We start from the raw sequence: 21091 nt of genomic DNA, 5'->3' as shown, positions 1-21091 counted from the left end.
GTCCTTCTTCTTCCAGCTCACTTAGTTTAAACCGATTACGAAGAGAAATATTTTTAAACAATATAAGGCTTTTCCCATCCACCTCGCTTGATGTACAGCTGCAGGGCAACATAAAGAAATACCTCGAGGAGGCGTATTGCCTAGAAATATTACTGCAAGCGCCAAAAGTTCTCTGTAATCTTCTCTGCAAAGCTCCATTTTCAAATTTTGACTGTATTATAAGTTGTGTCAAAGGACAAAGCTTGCACAAGTTCTTTTATTCCTCACTCTTGTGCAGTGTGAAAACCACAATTAGCAAAGTTCTGTTCTTTTCCAGACGGGAGGATAGGAACTCTCCATTTTCACCTGTAACAGTTATTGGAAGTATGTCAACATTTTCTCTTCCAATTAATACTGGCATTAATTTTCCGTCCTAATGAACAACAAGAGAACCTGACGTTTTCCTAACGCATTCATCTAGCTGCTTCTGAATAGTTTTTTTGTGGGTGTTTTCTGGACATCGTCGAATGGACGATCTGTTTATTGCCAGTTCTTACACATTATGTTCCAATGCGATTAATATTTGTACGGCAGCTCTATCACTAACTTGATAGCTATCAAGAGGAGCAACCAGTCGTGGAGTAATGAAACGTACTTTCCTTATTCTCAAGGATCCTGTCACTGGCTCATCAATTTCTACTCCTTCGTTGGAAAAGCATTTTCTGTTTGACATACATCTTCGTCTTCAGATTTGAATTGATAATCCACGCTTCACCCGCTCCATTGACTTTACACTGTTCATTTTTATATTTTTGTTTGCGAGAAGTGTCAAGCTCTAGTTGCTTTGTTACTCTTTCTTTACGAGCTAGACACATCCCTACCAACCATACTTGCAGGACGTAATTTTTGTCTTTCAGATATAAGGAATTCTTTGTCTTCCTGAATTTGTATTAACTCTTAAGTATTTGCGTGCGCTGGCTATATCAAATAAATCGTCTAACATATGTAAGAAATCTGTGTCTTATATTTTATTCCCTTCACCATTTCTTTTGTTTGATTTTTGTAACTGACGCCTCATTTTAGATGAAAAATGAAATGAAATCTTTAAGTTTTATTTCCCACCCTTATGCCGTTTAGGCTAAAGGAGATGGTGATGATGAGAGATGAGTGAAATGGTGGAATGAAGAGAGTGGGAATAAATGGGAGAACCCCGAGAAAACCCACGAGCACGTTGTTTGTCCACCACAAGTTCCACACGGCGCGAGCTGATATCTAACCAGGGACCCCAAGCACCGGAGGTGAACGCTGTACCACTGAAGCCCCGCGCCCCCTCACATTTTAGATTAGTTAAGTTAGAACTTAGAAGTACTAAGGTTTTAATACGATAGTAACCATTAAATGATTAAGCCATTAACTGTTAAAGATTAAACAATACATTAAAAATAGTGTCACTTATATTTAAAAATATATATTACAGAAATGTGCTACTAATTGTGACATTCACTGTTCACATGTTCCTTCTAAACGATGCGACTTGAATGTGTGACACAAAATGTTAGCGTCCAACGGAGCCTTACGAAAAACCTTTAATTTGATACCTCGTATTATGATGCAAGCTGTTCTTAAGTTCTAATATAGCCTAGTGAAAATGTCTTAAAATATGCATTGGAATAGGCTATGAAAATAAATAAACAATTACTAATTAGTATAGCTGTTGCTCTTTGCTCTACGGTATGGGGTAAAGTGTTAATTGTAGACTTGCATTTACTATATTTTCTTAAAAATGTACTAAGACTCATCATGAGTTAATGGTTACGTTGCCAGTGGTATGTATAGGTTTTGAGAAGGTTTCAATTCAATGTGTCTAATGGACGTTTTACAGTATTTTTCTCAATCCTTAAGAGGCCTAACCACTGAGAAATTAAAATACCGCTAATTTTACAGTAATTATGTGATATGTTCAAATAGATAAGAGATAATCGAAATGTGGAACAAGAACATCTTCGAAAATTTTATTTCGCATGAGTACCGTTATCACTTTTCACCTAGTAACTTTCCGTATGCAGCCATTTAGAAACGCGGAAATAAATGCCGATTTTCCAAATTGCTGGAAATCGAAAGCGGATAAGTGAGTCGTGATAACCGTATCTCATCTAAAATAATATTGTCTAGGACTCTGTTTTTATATATTTCGATTATCTTCACAATCTTTACAATCTTATCGATCACAATTACTGTAAATTAGCGGTACTTTAATTTCGTCAAGTGTCGCCCATTGCCTCACAACACTCTACATTTGTAAGTATTTTTATAAGTAACTCATTATTTCCTTATGATCGTTAGGATTAGAATTTAGATTTCTGGGCCATCGGCATCTATGGCCATCTAGGCCGTCACGTTTTGAGAGATGACGTACCTCGGTGAGCACACAATTCGAGGAAAAGGAAAGAAGAAAGCGGCTTAGGACCTATAAGTTAGGTATAAGTTAGGTACCACCGCTGAATGAGGAAAACCCAGGGAAACCTCATTGAGGATGGCTCGTCCGAAAAAGCGTTGATAATTTTTCGACCGAGTGCCCCCACCGGGAATTTGACCTGGAACTTTTCGCACGGAAGGCGAGACCGTTAGCGACTAAGCTACGCTGGTCCGCTTTCTTATGATTTATATGATTGTGTCGGATAATACTCCCCAACAATACCAGTAGTTTGGTGTTCATTTCTGTTACATGTTGCTTGTTACAGTAAAGGTACTTGTTACCTTGTCACGCATGTTGGTTGTAAGGATGATTTATCGCTTTTCGTTGTAGACCCTGTGAACAATTTCCCAGACTACGTTATCTCCAGTTATTAAAATCATAACTACCGTAGTAAAGTGGAAATACTATGAATCTCTCGTAAGAGTATCATTATTCTATCAGGTATAAAACTTCCTGTTAATTTAGGATAAACATAAAGTGAGAAATTTAGATCCCATTAAATCTGTATAATCACTTTTCTTTCGATCAACTTCTACACATTCATTTTGTAACCACTTTGTTACAGTGACATCTGGCCATTGCAGTAAGGAATTGCCTCCCCCCTCCTTTGTAAAAGGAAACGCTTTTAATAAATTATATACATCATAGGTGAACAATCATCACAAGGTGAATCATAGGTGAACAACCTTCACAACAATGACTAATTCAGAAATGATACAACGGCTTGTGAGCAGCGAGCAACCGATTGAGATAAAAATAATGGAACCTAATGGAGCGAGTGTGGTGATGGTGTTGATTGGTTCGAAGTAAAATGACTATGGTCGATTTCGATATTTGAAAACACAAAATGGAATAAAACCTGTTATTTACACTTTTCGTTAGCATATTGAAAACAAGTGCAAGCTCTACTCATGGACTTAATTTGTCTCCAGGTTAGGCGCACAACCAGAAATTTTTCTTAGGCCGGAGAGGGGGCAAAGTGTGAGCTTGGAGTCCAATATTACAGCACAGATTACGTTTATGTACTATTTACGTAGTATTGTGTCGAAGTTATTCTACAGCGAGAAGAAAATACGTAACTTTTAAGCTGCTACTCTTGCTTTTAGAAGAAAATTATAGGACCAGATTGCTTTTATAAGAAAGGAAAATGTTAGCGCATATACGAAATCTAATATCAAATTCTTAGGCTACACTATCAGTCACTTATCTGCAGAGTTGCACTAGCTAGCAGAACACACACATTATAAATAATTTGCTTTAAGCAAGGGCATAAATTACCCCTTACTGCCTCTAAAAATAAATCAATAAAAGCAAATAACAATAGTTAAGCAAGATGGCGACGGCGTAACTGCCAGGAGAGACCCTTCACTGTAAATTTATTCCAGAAGCCCAAGTAGAGTATTAGAAGAAGGAAAGTGTAAATACTCAATTTTCAACAAATAACCATTATTACGACAAAATAAAAAACTAAGTTACATGATTAATATAATTAGGACCACTTGAAACAAAGCCACCTTTGTTTAGCTTACCTCATTCAACTTTTGGTATTTTGTTTATAGAGAGTTGTGCTGCCATCTATGAATAGTCCTTGCAGGTATGAAGTTAAGACAACTGTTGTAAGGCAGTTAAAATGATATTAGCGTTTGTATTACTGTTAAAGGGATGGCCACTACTATTAAGAATGTGTGGATCACCATTGGAAGTAATTTTATGTGTATGTCTATTGCAAGTTGCGAGAAGGGAAGAAACGATGGCTTTTATCTACCAGTTCACAGTGTAGACCCTATTTGGTACAAACACATTACACACCAGATATCATAATCAACGTACCTCTTTCAGCGGACTCTGAAGATGTAGGCCTAACCAGTGGAGGGAATGCAACCAACCTTACTAATTTAGAAGCGACGACGCCAGGTTTAATGGTGAACAAGAGACATCGATTCATCTTGGTATGAGCGGTTATTTTTGCATAGCCTACCAAAAATGATATTTTTATGATGTTTGACTTGCATTGCAATTAGTGATGGGTAAATTCCCGGGAAGATATTTTTCGGGAATATTCCCTGGGAAGATTCCCAGAATGGGAATTTATCCGGGAATTTATGTACAATCAAAAAGAAAATTGCATTCTATTACTGTGTTATGATTTCAGAGTTCAATTAATTTTTATATCACAGCATATTATTACTGTTGTCCACAGAGGATTCTTTAAAATGTATATTCTGAACGGTACAATGTTACTTTATTAACACTTTATTATATTTAGAGAGTACCCATAAAGGTACCGTATATTTATTTACAATATGTTCTATAAATTAAATATGCGCGAAAAAATTATATAGTAACAGTTTAAATTTATATGTAAGTGGATTTACTCAACTTGACTCTATTACTGATATTATAAACACATTAAATTTATAAATGTTATAAACCAATTAGATTGGATAAATGCTAGAAGGTACATGTCTCACCAATCTATCAACATTTGCGCATACATATTTATGTTCACAAAATTTGCAAAATACTTACTTATCTTTATATTTTAGCACGTAACATTGCCATACACGACCTTTCATTCTACATGTTGCTTGAAATTCCATGCGTTAATTCACATGTAAAAGAAGTTCGTGTACCTCTTCAGAAATTCGAGGCAGAGAGAGGAGACAGACCGACGTCTATTATTAATGGTGGTTCAGGGTTTATTAATAGTACTTCATCTCTATTTCTACATAATTCTAAATTACTTTAAAAATGGTTCCTTTTCATCATTTGTAAATTAGTATTTTGCTAATTTTGGCTGTTCTTTAGCATTGGAGGCCAGCTTTTGCACCTACTTTTTTCCGATATTCTATTCCGATGCGGTTGTTTTATGGTTTCATACGTTAAATTACGTTATCAACATTAAATACAGACAGCATTGCGGAGCGAGCGTTAGCGAATGAAGACGGGTTAGAGCCCCGCATGGCATGTTGTTTTCTATCTTCGTTGCCAAATATTGACTTTCTTTTCTCAAATAAATCACTTCTAAAATAAATCACTTATCTTTCCGTTTTGTATAAATCCCTTACTGCCTTAAAAAACATATGGTTGATACTTTCTTGACTACTTGAACATCACTATCAACTCATTTCTTCCGTAAATCATCCTACTTTTTGTAGTTTTGGCCTCCAATACCAAACAATTACCCTACCTTTTAGTGCAAATGGAAATGGAACTTAAAAAATCATACTATTAGTTATATAAAGTACCGTCATATAATTTTAAATTTTTTAACATTCAAATTCTTTAAAACCTAGAAGTAAATCATAATATATTAAAATAAAGTAATTAGTCATATGGTTCTTATTATTTGGAGGATAAAGTAAATAAATGAAAATAAATTCCTTTCCGGGAATTTATAGGCCAGGGAAAAAACCCGGGGATATTCCCATTTTTAAATTCCTTCCTACCGGGAATATTCCCACTGCCCATCACTAATTGCAAGAGGGTTGAATTCAGGGGGTAGCCCGGGGGGAATGTCCCCCCGAAGAAAATTCATTCTCCCCCGGAGAAAAAATTTCAGTAACGAAATGTAGAAATTGCTTCACCCAATTATTTGCTTTTCTTTCCGTGCAGGTGCAGACGAAATCCGATCTCTCAATATACATATAAATGACGCAGTCCCATTCTATATAAATATTAAACATGTAACATCTAAGATAGAATACCACATAGTCAATAAAATATGTATTTCTTAACGCTATGACCGAGTTTGGCAGAACATGAAATTGTCAACTGTTGAAAGGTTTATATTTTAGTAGGTACTATACTCTCGCCCTATATTATATATTAGTAGGTAGCACTAGCACAGATTAAGATAGGAAAGGAAAGATAGGGAAAAATCTTTGGATCATTCCATATGATCTCTGGTGTCAGCAGACTTCAATACTTGAAAATGTACAGTTATTGCATTATTTGAAATAGAACACGTAAATCCTATTTCTCGCATCGGAAGTAACAGACGTAAATGTGATTTACGTTTGTTAAAGTAAACACACCTGTCTTCAATTAAAAATAAGTCAGTTAAAGGGTGAGATTCAGAGAGCGTCATTTAGAGGGATCAGGGAGGAACAGTTATCCCTAATGGGCAGTGTTGAATTCAGACATTTTCACCCTGGGGAGAATGTCAACTCGTCCAAAATGTTAATTGGAGGACGTTTGGTGATTTTACAGCACAAGACTGCTCAACTTTTACAGCACATTACGTGAACCAAAAAAAAAAAAAAAAAAAACTAACAAAAGTGTACCTTTCTTAATGAAGCATTCTCGTGTTGCCATGCGTTGCAGAGAACATATCCACAAATTTTGAAAGATCTAAGAGCTTGCGTTCTTCTTTTCCTATCCCCAGAACAGAGAAATGTATTAACATGGTATTCAGCATTTTATTAACTGAAATACTCCAAATTCACTTGAGACAAGAAAAAGGTCTTTACACACAGAGTTAGAGACTGGGATTTCAGAGAAATTATTGTTAGTTTGTGTGCTTCATGGAATAGAAACCTGTACTTACTGAGAAGCGGATGAAATCCTATACATGAACTACTTTGGCATTGGTATCATCTTCTTCGCTTTCAGGAAACATTTGCATTTTATCCTTCAACGCTGCAAGTTGTAACATATAATCCATGAATTTTATGTCACTGATTATTACATATTTATAGAAAGCTGTCTCTATGAACAATTTATAATATTTTGTGCCGAAAAAGCTTTTTCGTTTTTGCTTATTCTTTTGTTTATGTTGCTTATGGCCTCTGGTGGGACGTACTAGCACGGCGGATGGGATCTCTTTGTAGGTGGCTATAGTAGTGCTGGAACGTCCGAGGGAGGAAGTATAATGGATGTGTTTCGCTACTACTATCATAGTTTGTGATCGAGTTATTAGATCAAAAAAGATTCTTCTATATACATAATCTACGAGTGATATTCAAAGTATAACTCTGTTGAAGTATAAAATTTGAGTATATTTAAGAAGAATATATTGGTGTACTGTAACCTTATATCGGCTAGTTGTTCTATTTGATAGCACGGATTGGCTTAATAAGGCAGTAAGATACGTATGTTACTTGCTTTTTCCTTACTTTAATTTATCTATTAATCTTACATTTAAAGGCCCGTTCGTCATTTTGTTAGTTTTGGACACTTTGCCTATTGCTTTTTCACGTTTGTTTTTTTTAATTGAATTAGATTCCTGCATTATTACCAATCTACGTGACTAATTAGAACAAGTTAGCTGTTACTGAGGCATAATACTTTACGCTCTTAATTGGGTAATAGTTTAAGATTGAATGTTTTTATATTCTCTTTCCGCTGTCATGAAGACCATAATGCAATACCGCTTGTTGAATTGTTAAATATATATAATTTTGATTATTGAGTTCTTGAAAGTTTAATTATACTCTTTGGATTTCTAAAGAAGGTCGGTTGTACGAGTATTATTTTATGAACTCAAATCCTACTACTAATATTCAGAGATTTATATTTATAGGATTGCATGTAAGTAGCGATAATATATTACCTATTCTTTCTATATTTCAGTGTGGTATTACGGAACCGCTAGAATTCATATCCGGAAACCGATCGATGTGTTCTTTATCGTCCATACATATACGCTAGTTTTCGAATTTGAGGTTATATGATTAAATTGAAATTTAAAATTACATAAATTAACGTCATATAAGTATAGTTTCAAAGTCCAGTCCAGTGCCGTAACTTAGATTTTTGTTAAGGGGGCAGGCATTAATATATGTGATCCCTTGAAAAATCGCCGGCGGAGAAGAGTCTCATATGTTTCACTTATTCGATGACTTTCCTTGATGGAACAAAAATTTGATGACAGCTGTTATCTCGATGTGGGCGAAATTCGTTGTTTTGGCACTCTCGATCACTTCAGAGACCTGAAAAACCAATAAAAGTTTGTTATTAATAAAAAGAATTGTATTTACACATCAGATATATGTTCTTCAAAACTGTACTATTTCCTCATTTACCTTCATTCCATTTGGATTGGGCTTAAGTTTTCCAGAAGGCACTCGTAATAACCATGTAAATCAAAAAGAGACTGTATAGCAACTCGATGTTCTGATACCTTCATACAATACATCAGATCACTGAAAACCATCTGCATACCAAAAGGCTTCATGGTATATACCTAAGAGAATCGGATTACTAAAGGAAGTAAATAAACTAAAACTTATAATCTTTTGTAATAAAAACGTCAGAAGAATTTTTCTTCCTGTACAGTATATGTTGGTTTCTGTCGACATTGAAATGGTCTATTCATATTTCTTGCTGTAAATCAATAAATGATTTATATGATATGTTGTTGTGTTCAAACAACACTGCTGCTTCTAATTCGAGATTCATATATATGATCTTCAAACTTAAGTAAATGTGGACCACTTTCCACCTGCCAATTTAAATAATTCCATTTAAATTCTTACTGGAGAAAAAAAGGGGGAAAGTAGATATCTTTCCTTTTAAATAACAACAAAAAAAAAATAGTAATACAAGTATTTATAGTTTCAATTCTTCAGAATAAAATCCGTAACAACTATTATAAAATTTGATATAGATTAAGAGATTCCTTTGTAGAGATTTGCATGACGTGACATATTTGGACTGGACCATGGCTGTAACTTGTGCGGTTAGGGGCAACTGCCCACAAGAGAAGCTCCCCCGTTCGAAAGGGCCCACTTTAAGAGAAAATTCTCTTACTCCATATTCGATACGAACATAAAATTATAAATGAAGCATCAAACAGGTTCACTACATTACATAAACAAAATAGCTCACAAAAGGTAAATAAAACAAATTTCAGTCCTGAGCCCCTTTCAGTAAAAAGAAAAGGCTACTACTAGGGACCCAAGATATAATTTTTATTTGTATGGCTTTGAGATTTGTCAATATTGTCCCTTTAATAAATTTGCTATGTATGAACGGGTACAGAGGCACACGGGAGGGCCAACGCAGGTTCCGGAGGGACCACAAAGAGTAAGACAAAGATGGAAAGAAAGGACCTATTTTCGAATTTAGCGGTATTGTCCAAAACAACTTTTTTAGGGATCACATATATTAATGCTTGCCCCCTCAAAAAAATCTAAGTTACGGCACTAGACTGGACTTTGAAACCATACTTATATGACACTAATTTCGGTATCTTTATAATTTCAATTTAACCAAATAATCTCAAATTCGAAAACTAGCGTATATCAATGGGTGGGAGAGGAGAACACATCGAACGGTTCCCCGATATTAATTCTAGTGGTTTCGTAATACCGCACTGAAATATAGAACGCATACGTAGAGTAACCGGGGGCAAAAAGCCGCAGTTTGGTGTTTGAAATGCACAGGAGCAAAAAGATATAACGGCAAAATAACGTATTTCGCACAGAAGTATAAGTAAGCATTCCTCGTTTTTTGAAGGTGCTGGAAAGCCTACCAATTTAGCCTATTACTTATAAGATACAGCAATTTAAAAAAGGATGGACAAATTCGGACTTTTACCCCAGTATAGGAGGCAAAAGTCCTATCGCAATGGGGCAAAAATCCGCTGAAATACACGAACTAGGAAATCCAGGCATTTTTATTGAATTATTTTGATTTCTACAAGAAGCTTAAGATAAACAAAGAGCATACGAAGCATGAAGTGACTCTTCGTATTAACAAAAGGTAGACTAAGCAAGAAGATAAGTTTATCTCACTTGAGAAAAACTCAATAAACATACAAAGTATGAAGTTATTCCTTATATTGATAAACTACAGCTTGATCCATAATTCTTTGTACAGTGGATTGTTTTGGAAATAAACATGAGTAAAACAAATCTGACTAGTGGAGGGCGGACTTGGGTAAAGGAACTACCGATTGATGCGTGTCACATAATTGATGAATGGCGGCCATCTTGGATCCAGTTTTCTTTAAAATGGGAAGGAGGATATGTGACACATCAATTAACACTGTTGCAGGGGAATGCAGTCCTGCAAGCAGAAATGCGTTATCATGTCCCGTTCCAAAGTCCTCATAAAAAATCCAAGGGAGTGAGGTTCGGCGACTGGGATGGCCACTCCACAGGGCCTCGGCGACTGATGCAACGTCCAGGAAAATGAAGATCCAAGCATTCCCGCACAGACAGCGCATAGTGCGGTGGGCCACCATCTTGTTGAAAATATTATGGCAAGGTGGCGTCAGGGCGGAGAAGGAACGGAAACACCAACTCCTGTAACATGTCCAGATATCGGACACCATTTAGGGTACCAGAAATGAATAAGAGTCCTATGACCGACGAGTTCCATATGCCACATCACATTATGAAATAAGCAGGGGTAAACGTTTGCAAGGATTGGTCGCATGTGAGTTTGCATGCGACCAATATCGCATGTTCTGGCGATTCACTTCCCCGTCCAAATAAAAGTTTGCCTCGTCTGTGAAGAGAATGTTGGCTGGGAAATGCGGATCTCAGCCATATTGTAACAAAGCTCAATTCGCGAATTCCATGCGACGGTCTGGATCATCCTCTGAAAGGTTGTGGACAAGCTGCAGCTTGAAGGGATCCTACTTGTTCGTATAGAGAATCCTCATCACGAAAGCATCTGGTAGGCCTGTTATCGCCTTGTGCTGAACTTCGGACTTCTCACACTCGCAGCAAGCACCATTGTGGATGTTTCCTCATCTGTCGCGGTTCGTGGGGGGCCTGACCGTGGTATGTCGGTAACATTACCAGTTACACTGAATTTCCTAAGAAGATAGCTAACGGCATTGTGGCTTATTGCAGGTCTTTCGAGGTGGCGTGCGTTAAAGTACTGGGCAATCACACGACTGCTTTCTTCCCCAGACATTAGAATGATCTCAATTCTTTCCTTTTTCGTCAGTGCCATCTCGCTCTACCTGCAACAAAAAGACAAACTGTCAAATTTGGGGCTTCACGTCTTCCTTGCAGTGTTAGTGCTATGTCGCTCTCTCTGAAAGGAAACAGAAAACCGTGAACTTTGGCGTGTCGTAACTTTGAAACGGAACATTATAACGCATTTCTGCTTGCGGGACTGCATTTCCCTGCAAAAGCAGCGTTAATTGATGTGTCCGATGTTAATTGATGTGTCCGATAAAAAGATAACAAGGATACAAGATGTCTGCAATTCACCACGCATGCATCAATCGGTAGCTCCTTTACCCCTGTCCGCCCTCCGCTAGTTAGATTTGCTTAATTTTGTTTTTTTTAAAAAAAAAATACCCACTGAACTAAGACTTACGGACCACCCTGTTGAAAAAAATTATACAAAGGTTCGTTGTTGACAAGAATCAGAAAATAAACTACCACCACTCCCAGAAAAAAAAAAAAAAACACATGTATTGTAAGTTCAGAGCCAATCATGGCACATTCGTCCAACCAAAGCGACTACGCATTTTTTCTTTTCTTTTCTTGACCTTTTGAAAAAGATGTGGTATCTGTTTAAATTTAAACCATATTTTTTCGTAGTGTTTCTAATAGCGAAGGACAAACCTCTCTCAGCACCGATGAACCAAATGACATCAAGAGCACTCTTCACACCTCGACAGATTGATTCAGCAATACAAAAGGGTATGTGTTATCACTACTGACTATTAATCCTAGGCTCTGTTTACATCGCTGAAATGTGAGTAGTGCCCTTGATGCCAATGGTACGCTAATCAGTGCCGATCGTGGCTTCCCCAAATTCAAAGATCAACCTCCATACAGGTCTACATAACTTTACTTTAGCTTAAAAAAAGGCTACGTAGCAAACGAATTTAAATAGGTCTACTGTTGGAAACTGGAATTCAAATTCAAGAATAAAATTATTTACAAATTCGAAAGCTGGAGCAAAAGTTTGCATTCGGATTCTTGACCCAGAAAAAATCGTACTTTTGCCCCATTCGCACATGTTTTAATTACAATGAAATGCTGACTTCATAACTGATACCAGGAAAAGGGAAGGTAGTGTGTATTGTTACTGAAGAAGTGTTTTCATATGAAACAGCAATAAAATAAGTCGTAACTTCTCCCACAGACTGTAGTACTATTTGCCATAAAACAAAATATTACTTCAAAGTAGGACAAAATATAACTTACCTCAGTGTATTAACAAAATTTCACCGCACACCTTTACGAACATCAACAGTACACCGCCGCCATTTAATCTCTCTGCAGCATAAGGAATGCTGCACAACTCCAACAAAAAGTACCCCAAAACCCAAAAAGGACTTTTGGAACCGGACACTCTAATCTACTAACGCTACTAACAAGCAATGCTATGAATATAAATATCTGGATAGTAGTAGTAGGATTAGAGTTCATAAAATATTACTCGTAGAACCGATCTCCTTTACAAACCCAAACAGTATATTTAAACTTTCAAGAACTCCAGGGACGTGTAGTGCATATTACCGCTGTTACCGGCGGAAACGGTAAAAATATGAAAGTTTTCGTTGTTTTCATATGTCTCTAAATTTCATAATCAACATGGGAAGATGTTTACATATTTTCGTTTTCTTTCTTTCTTTTTCTTTTTTTTTTTAAAAAAAAGTTCGGACGGCCTATGCCGCATTTACACTGTCAGCGCCAAATAGAAACATACTGTTGTTGATACCGTAGATTTCAGAGGTAACGCGAACCCCGATAGCAGTCATTCACTCCAGAAGCACCTTTCAGCGTGCCAGCCAGAAGCATCCTGCGCGCTCGTATTTGGACGTTCGGAATGGCCCTTATGTCACCGTTCGGCTGAGTGGAACAGGAAAAAATAGGAACGTTCCCTGTCAAAATAAGGAGAATCTAGAATATCATCTGCATGTTTATTCTACTCGCTCTCCTCTCGCTATAGAGGATCGAGCTGGCAGTGTGATTCAACTATGCTGTTTCCTTTGATTCCTAATCCAAGTATGGAAACTTGGCTGTAATTTCCGCATCATAAAGTTATTTCATTGTCTTAACAGTGTACAATTTCATACTAATGATAATTAGAGAGAAGTAAAGGTGTTTCCCGGCGCTCCTTCTAATTCGAATATTTATTATTATTTAGGATTTATGCTAATTAATTTGGAAATATTTTGTTTTTAATTTAGTATAGAATACTTTCGATTCAGCAAATTTCCAGCTTTAGCCTCTAGTCTACTAGTTGAATTTGCACTTTGATGTGTTGAAAGTGAACGGTCAATTGTCTTTATCATACCGTAGTTTGACTGTCCCAAATTGTGTTTGACAGTCTGACTCGTTTTCAATACGGAAAACTTGTTGCTCAAACATACGAAGGATTTTCGGTTATGGTTGGTGAGGTAGGAAGCAGCAGCCTCTTGTTAAACAAAGATATACTTGTACAAAAGTCTATTTTTTCATTGTCATGCCCATAGGCTTAATTTAGTGTTAGAAAAGTCCGTTGACTATACAAAAGGGTGTAAGTTTTTTCTAAAACTAGGTCGTGACTTGCTTCTTTATTCTCGAAGTCTTCAAAAAATGCTTTGGACTGTGTAGTTACAGGCCCGTATCCAGGGGGGTTTAGGGGAGCCGGTCCCCGTAGATTTTTGCTACCCTCTCTAAAATTTTCACGGTAGGCTTGGAAATGAACTATAATGTGGTGACGAACTATAATAAGGTTGGATGGCCCCCCCTAACTTCAGCCGGCCCCCCTACATTTTTGGGCTGGCTACCGGCCTGTCTAGTCAACAAAAGTATCCCTACAGCCTCAAACACAAGGTAGAACTATAGAAGTAGGATAAATGATGTACTATATAGCTTTAAAGATGAACTGTTAGGACTCTTTAAATCTATGACAAAAACATCGACGAATGAGATTCTAAAACCAGAGGTAGTGCAGCAAAATTCTACCAAACCCTTTAAAGTTTTGACTTCAATTTTTTACTTGAACTGTTTTATGTTATAGGATCAAGATAAGAAATCTTGTTCAATATCTTAGAGAAGGAAATTCATGATGTAAGTTTTTGCAGAAAAAAAAGATGACTTTGAAGAATATCTAAGATCATTGAGAGACGGTTTCGATTATATTTAGTAAATAATTGAAGAACCTGAAGAGCCATACTTTTCAAAAAGATCAAGGTAAATGAAGTGGGATTTGACTCCCCCCTAAAAAATCGTTGCCAATACCTATAGTCTGAAATGATTGATACGCTAAAAGAAAAAAAAAGTACTAGATTTTCTGATATTGAAAAACTAGAAGTACTTGTAATATCAACAAACGGTAACAATTGTGAAAGTGTCACGGCACGCCACTGAAGAACTCAATAATCAAAATTATATATATTTAAGAATTAAACAGACGATATTGCATTATGGTCTTCATGACAGCGGAAAGAGAATTTAAACACATTCAATCTTAATTTCTTACCCAATTAACAGCGTAAACTATTCTGCTTCAGTAACAGCAAACTTGTTCTAATTGGTCACGTAGATTGGTAATAATGCAGGAATCTAATTCAATTAAAAAAGGAAACGTAAAAAAGCAATAGGGAAAGTGTCCAAAACTAACAAAATGACAAACGGACCTTTAAATCCAAAATTAATAGATAAATCAAATTAAGTACAAAGCAAGTAACATATGTACCTCACTTCCTTATTAAGCCAATCCGTGCTATCAAATAGAACAACTAGACGTTATGAGGTTGCAGCACTCCAATTCATACTTCGTAAATATAATCAAATTTTAAACAATAAAAGAGTTATACTTTGAATATCACTCGTAGATTATGTATATAGAACAACGTTCTTTGATGTAATAACTCGATCACAAACTATGATAGTTTTAGCGAAACTCAACCATTATAATTCCTCCCTCGGACGTTCCAGCACAACTATGGCCACCTATAGAGAGATACCATCCGTCGTGCTAGTTCGTCCCACTAGAGGTCATAAGCAACAAAAACAAAAGAATAAGCAAAAACGAAAAAGCTTTTTCGGCACAAAATATTGTAAATTGTTCATAGATACAGCTTTCTATAAATATGTAATAATCAGTGACATAAAATTCATGGATTATATGTTATAACTTGCAGCGTTGAAGGATAAAATGCAAATGCTTCCTAAAAGCGAAGAAGACTGTACCGGTACCAAAGTAGTTGTTGTATTATATTTCATCCGCTTCTCAGTAAGTACAGGTTTCTATTCCATGAAGCACATAAACTAACAACAATTTCTCTGAAATCCCAATCTCTAACTCCGCGTGTAAAGACCTTTTTCTTGTCTGATGTGAAAAAGAAGTCTTGCAGTTAATGAAATGCTGAATACCATGTTAGTACATTTGTCTGTTCTGGCGATGGAAATAAGAGAATTTAAGCTCCTAGAACTGTCAAAATTTGTGGATGTTCTCTGCAGCGCATGGCAACACAAGAGTGCTTCATTAAGAAAGGTACACTTTTGTTAGTATTTTTATAGGTACACGTAAAGTGCTTTAAAAGTCGAGCGGTCTTGTGCTGTAAAATCATCAAATGTCCTCTCATTAACATTTTTCGTTATAACTTTAAAATATCAAAACAGATTCGTACTATGAGACAAGTGTGTTACTTGTGGCTGTGTGCGAATTGAAAAATTTTCCCAGGGGGGGATGAATTTCACCCATATGCGCACCCAGTCCTCACACACACACACACACACACACACACATATATATATATATATATATATATATATATATATATATATATATATATACTAACAAGTACAAAACAGTTGAGATGTGAGATCTTTCATAAATTTTCACTCAAGTAATATTAAGTTAGCTACGCAAAGTATGAATTGTTCCCTTTTTCTATCTTATCTTTATGTCAATTTAAAAATACTCCAGAGGGGGAAAAAGTTATCCCTGCCAGGGATAAAATTTTTCCTCTCCAGGGTGGGAAAGATTTTTGTCAGGGGGGGAAATCCCTGGCATCCCTCCCGCCAATTCGCACCCTGACTTGTGGTTACGCAAAAGCCGTTCAGAAGTAAGTTTAATTTATAATTATATGATAGGGAAACAGGAACGTAATAGGAACTACACATTATATTGCAATGTAAGTCAAACTTTATAAAACTGTCATTTTTGGTATGCTATGCAAAAATAACCGCTCCTGCCAATTAAATCGGCGTCTCTTGGACACCATTAATCCTGGCGTAGTCACTTCTAAATTAGTAAGGTTAGTTGCATTCCGTCCACTTTTTAGGTCTACATTTCGGGGATGCGGCACAGGATCGACACGGCATACGACCGACAATTCAGCTCAGAAACCTGTTTCGGTCCTGTGCCGTGTCGATCCTGTGCCGTTTCGGTCCTATGCCGTGTCGATCCTATGCCGTGTTGATCCTGTGCCGTTTTGCTCTCACGCCGCTGCTCTGAAATAATTTAACTTTTAATCATGTGCCTAAAAAAATTATATTTTTATTATCTGTTTAATCTTTGCTCTTACAAATTATAAACTCCTGTCGATTCTATGCCTGTGCAAGTTATATGCATAGAATACGTACGATCGAAACGGCATAGAGCCGACACGGCATAGGAACGAAACGGCACATGATCGACACGGCACAGGATCGACACGGCATAGGATCGACACGGCACAGGATCGACACGGCACAGGATCGACACGGCGCAGGACCGAAACGGCATAGGACCGAAACGACGCACGATCATCCCCACTGCGTAGTATCTATAAAACCAAATATTTATTTCTCATAAAAGCAATCAGAGACCTGTCAATTGATTTTAAAATATAAGAATTATAAGATATTTACTATATGAATATTAATAATTGTGAGTGACAAAAGAATGATAGTGCTAAATGGACAAAATATAATTTCTTGTGTGCTTGGTCAAAAGCATTTCTATATGTATGGAATACTTATATTTATTATTATTATTATTATTATTATTATTATTATTATTATTATTGTTATTATTATTATTATTATTATTATTATTATTACGTTTTAACTCGTTTTGAAATCATGGCCTGATTCCACTAGAAAGCGAAAGCCATGAGAAATGTAAGCTAAGTAGTAATATGGAATACTTTTAATGTTGCTCACTAGAGGAAACATGCTCGCATGTCTTCTCGTCTCGATATCGAGACCACAAGAGACTTTTTTAATAAGAAGCTCAGTTGGGAAGTAATAACTGAGCCGATGGCTCGAGCCGGTTCGCTTGGGGTGAACCATCGGCTCGAGCTGGCTTGGTTGGATGAACCATCTGCTCGGTTCGGCTCATCTGGGCCGAAGGCTCTTGCTGACACGGTTCGGTGAGCTGTTGGCTCGGCTCACTTCTCGGTTCGGGTCCATAGTGAGTGAGCTGTGAGCCCAGCTGCTCAAGTTGTTTACAATTGTAAACCCGGGCCGAACAGTTTTGAATATATTTGGCCAGTGCCCTATAACTTTTAACAATGTTTGGCTCGAGCCCGAATACTCAACCTAAACCCTCAACCCAAATTCACAAGCTCGTGAACAATATCCTTGACTCCTAGAATTCACGACTACCGAGGTTAGCAATCAACTAGTTTTTTAGTATTCAAACACAGACCGCGTTTCTTTCATGTTTAAACACAGTGTTGTTATAATTATAATTATAATTATTATTTATTATTATTAATAATAATAATAAAAGTTGTACTAGTAGTAGTACTAGTATCATTGATAACCTATATTGTCTATGCAAGATACTTGAAGAGAATACTCGAAACTACAAACCAGATTTGTTTCGACTCGACCCGAATTCGAGTCGAGTTGGAGGAAATTTTTCGAATCGCGTTCAAAGATGTCTGTTTTTAGTCGAATCGAGTTTCAAAGAATACTCGCTCGTACTCACTCGTGCCCATCGTAGAATGACCACATTCTAACAATCGAAAAGTAGGACACAAGTATAATAGTACTGTATATGATATCTTACTGCGTCGGCAATACGCATATCATTATTTCAATTAATGTTAACCTTAAGTTAATGAACATTTTTGTTAAGAAGAAGCACTGAACAAAATTATTAAAGGAATTAAACACAACTCCAAATGCTTTGATGAATAACAAATTGGTTTATTTTATGAACGTACAGTCAAAGTTCGTGTTGGGCTAAATAATAATAATAATAATAATAATAAATTTCGAAGCGTGGTATTATTTTAAGAAATGAAAGAAAATTTAGACCGGCACAAAGGAACTTCTATTTAACTTGGTTAGCATCACTGTCATAAGTTCAATAAGAAACCTTTCCTACTTTACCGATATCTCAACAAGGCCTTCTCAGTAAAAGCGATGTATTGTAAAAAATGGTTTGTTGATTGTTCTCCATCCCTAGTCTTCTGAGGAGTGTTAAAAAACACAGCGGTTCATCATTCAGGAAAAGAGTGTGTTTGATTCAAAATATTGTGAATAAAGAATGAAACATTAAGATATTGCAAATAAATTAACTCTGGACATTTCGCAGGACATTTTAAAGAAGAAGGATATTTCTCGATTTCCTAGACATCTTCGCAACACGCAGGACAGCTCTTTGAAAAACAGTACTGTACTGCGAAAATCAGTACGTCTGGTTACCCTAGCCCATCCGTACGAGTAACGCAGTATGGCATTTTAGCCAATGTTACCTTATATGAAAATATTCATAACTTATAGCTGTCAAGTAAAAATGTGTCCTTGCATTTACATAAAGCAATTCAGAAAGGGTAATAATAATAATAATAATAATAATAATAATAATAATAATAATAATAATAATAATAATAATAATAATAATAATAATAAAGCGATAGTAATAGTAGTACGGAAAATTGAAGTGATAACATTTGTTCACATATTCTAAGTTTCAGACCTAAAAGTAACGCGTTACTTTCGAAGTAAAGTAACAGTTACTTTTTGGGGGCAAGTAACGCGTTACATTTTAGGAAAAAGTAAAGTAACTTGTAACGCGTTACATTTTTACATGTAACTTACCCAAAACTGTCCATGGGAAAATTGTTCACTGCTCGGGCCAAGATTGTTTCTGACTGTCGACAGATGGATGCCGTTTATGGCAGACCTTTGCCTGAAGTACTGCCCAAAGTTTGTAGTCCAACGGGTTAAGATCCGGGCTGCTAGAAGGCCAATCAATGGTAGAAATGAAGTGAGGGACGTTCCGCGCCAGCCAGTCCTAAGTTGGTTTCGCTGTGTGGCCTGGAGCGGAATCCTGTTGGAAGGTCCAACTTTCTCCAGGGAACATGGTAGCAGATAGTGGTTACACTATAGGTGTTAGCACTGTGTTCTGGTATACCTTGGCAGATGTTTTAACACCTTGTTCGCAAAAATACAGCTGGGTTGTGCTTGAGTAGCTCACTCCCCACCAAACCATCACTGAGGCAGCATGATGTGTTGGGTGTCATCCAGAAGTCCTAAACGGCAGAACTCCTAAAAATATAGGCACTAGACCTGAATTTTAGTACTTCTGCAGTTTAGGACTTGTGGCACGGTATGATTTTTAGGACTTGTGCCGCGATATGATTTTTAGGACTTCTGGCGTTTAGGACTTCTGCCTTTTAGGACTTGTGCCGTTTAGGTCTTGTGCCTTTTTCATTCACTTGCTTTAGTTCTGAAATTCGCCACCACCCCACGAAATTGCGACGATGCAGCAACTAGTTGGCAATAATGTCACGAACGTAGCTAATTCCAACAATAACAACTATATTTGTACTACTAAGATTATTATTATCACTATCTGTTCTGCACTTATACGTGAATTACATAATACAACTTATTTCATTCTAAGAATTTACATAATTAGTTAAGAAATTCGTTTCTTTCGAATGGAGATACGAGAATCCCAAGACAAATTCCTAAAACAAAAATAAATAAATAAAAAATTGAAAAAATGTTTAAAAAGCATATTTTACCAGACTTCTGAAAGCAAGAAAACATTCAGAATTTCAATATATACTGTGTGGAGCGAATTTTATTAAGAGTAAGACAAAAATCCACCAAAGTTTACTTAATTAAGACAAAAGCTCACTAGACATTTCACGAGTGAACATTAAATACCAACGGTATACATAAAGAACGCAGTAGATTTAAAATTGAACAAAGAACATTTACTATGCAATACATTGGGTGACATTCATAAGTTCTAAACGGCACAAGTCCTAAAAATATAGGCACTAGACCTAAATTTTAGGTCCTGTGCCATTTTTGCAGAAATTACTACATAGTCATTTAGGGGTGTAGCCTGCAATTTTTTCTAGGGGAGCTTGATTTTTATATATTAAAAGCAAATCAAAAGTTTATTTTCAGATTACAAAAGCTTCAATAAGACAATAAATTTATACATATTACACATGTACATAAATACATAATATTATTGTATTTCCAGTTACTTCCTTTTTGAAACCTGGACCTTGACAGAGCGTAAATTTAAAACCACAGCTTGTGGGAAATGTACGAAGAAGTTAGTTATAAGAAATCGGAAACTGTTCATGGAAGTCCATTTGTTTGACTGTATTTATCTTCTGTACTCTTATATAAAAGAGTAAAGACGAGTGATTTTTGGGCATACTACTACAAGTAGAGTCGATAAATTTTAGTTATAAAATATAATTTTCTTATGAAAGCAGTACATAAGAAAGAATTTTTGGAAATAAGTATCGTAAAAAGG

The sequence above is a fragment of the Thermobia domestica genome, chromosome 14 (assembly GCF_964235325.1).
Source record: "Thermobia domestica chromosome 14, izTheDome1.hap1.1, whole genome shotgun sequence".
Classification (NCBI taxonomy): domain Eukaryota; kingdom Metazoa; phylum Arthropoda; class Insecta; order Zygentoma; family Lepismatidae; genus Thermobia; species Thermobia domestica.
The sequence above is the reverse complement of the archived record's forward strand: the minus strand, read 5'-3'. Positions refer to the sequence as shown.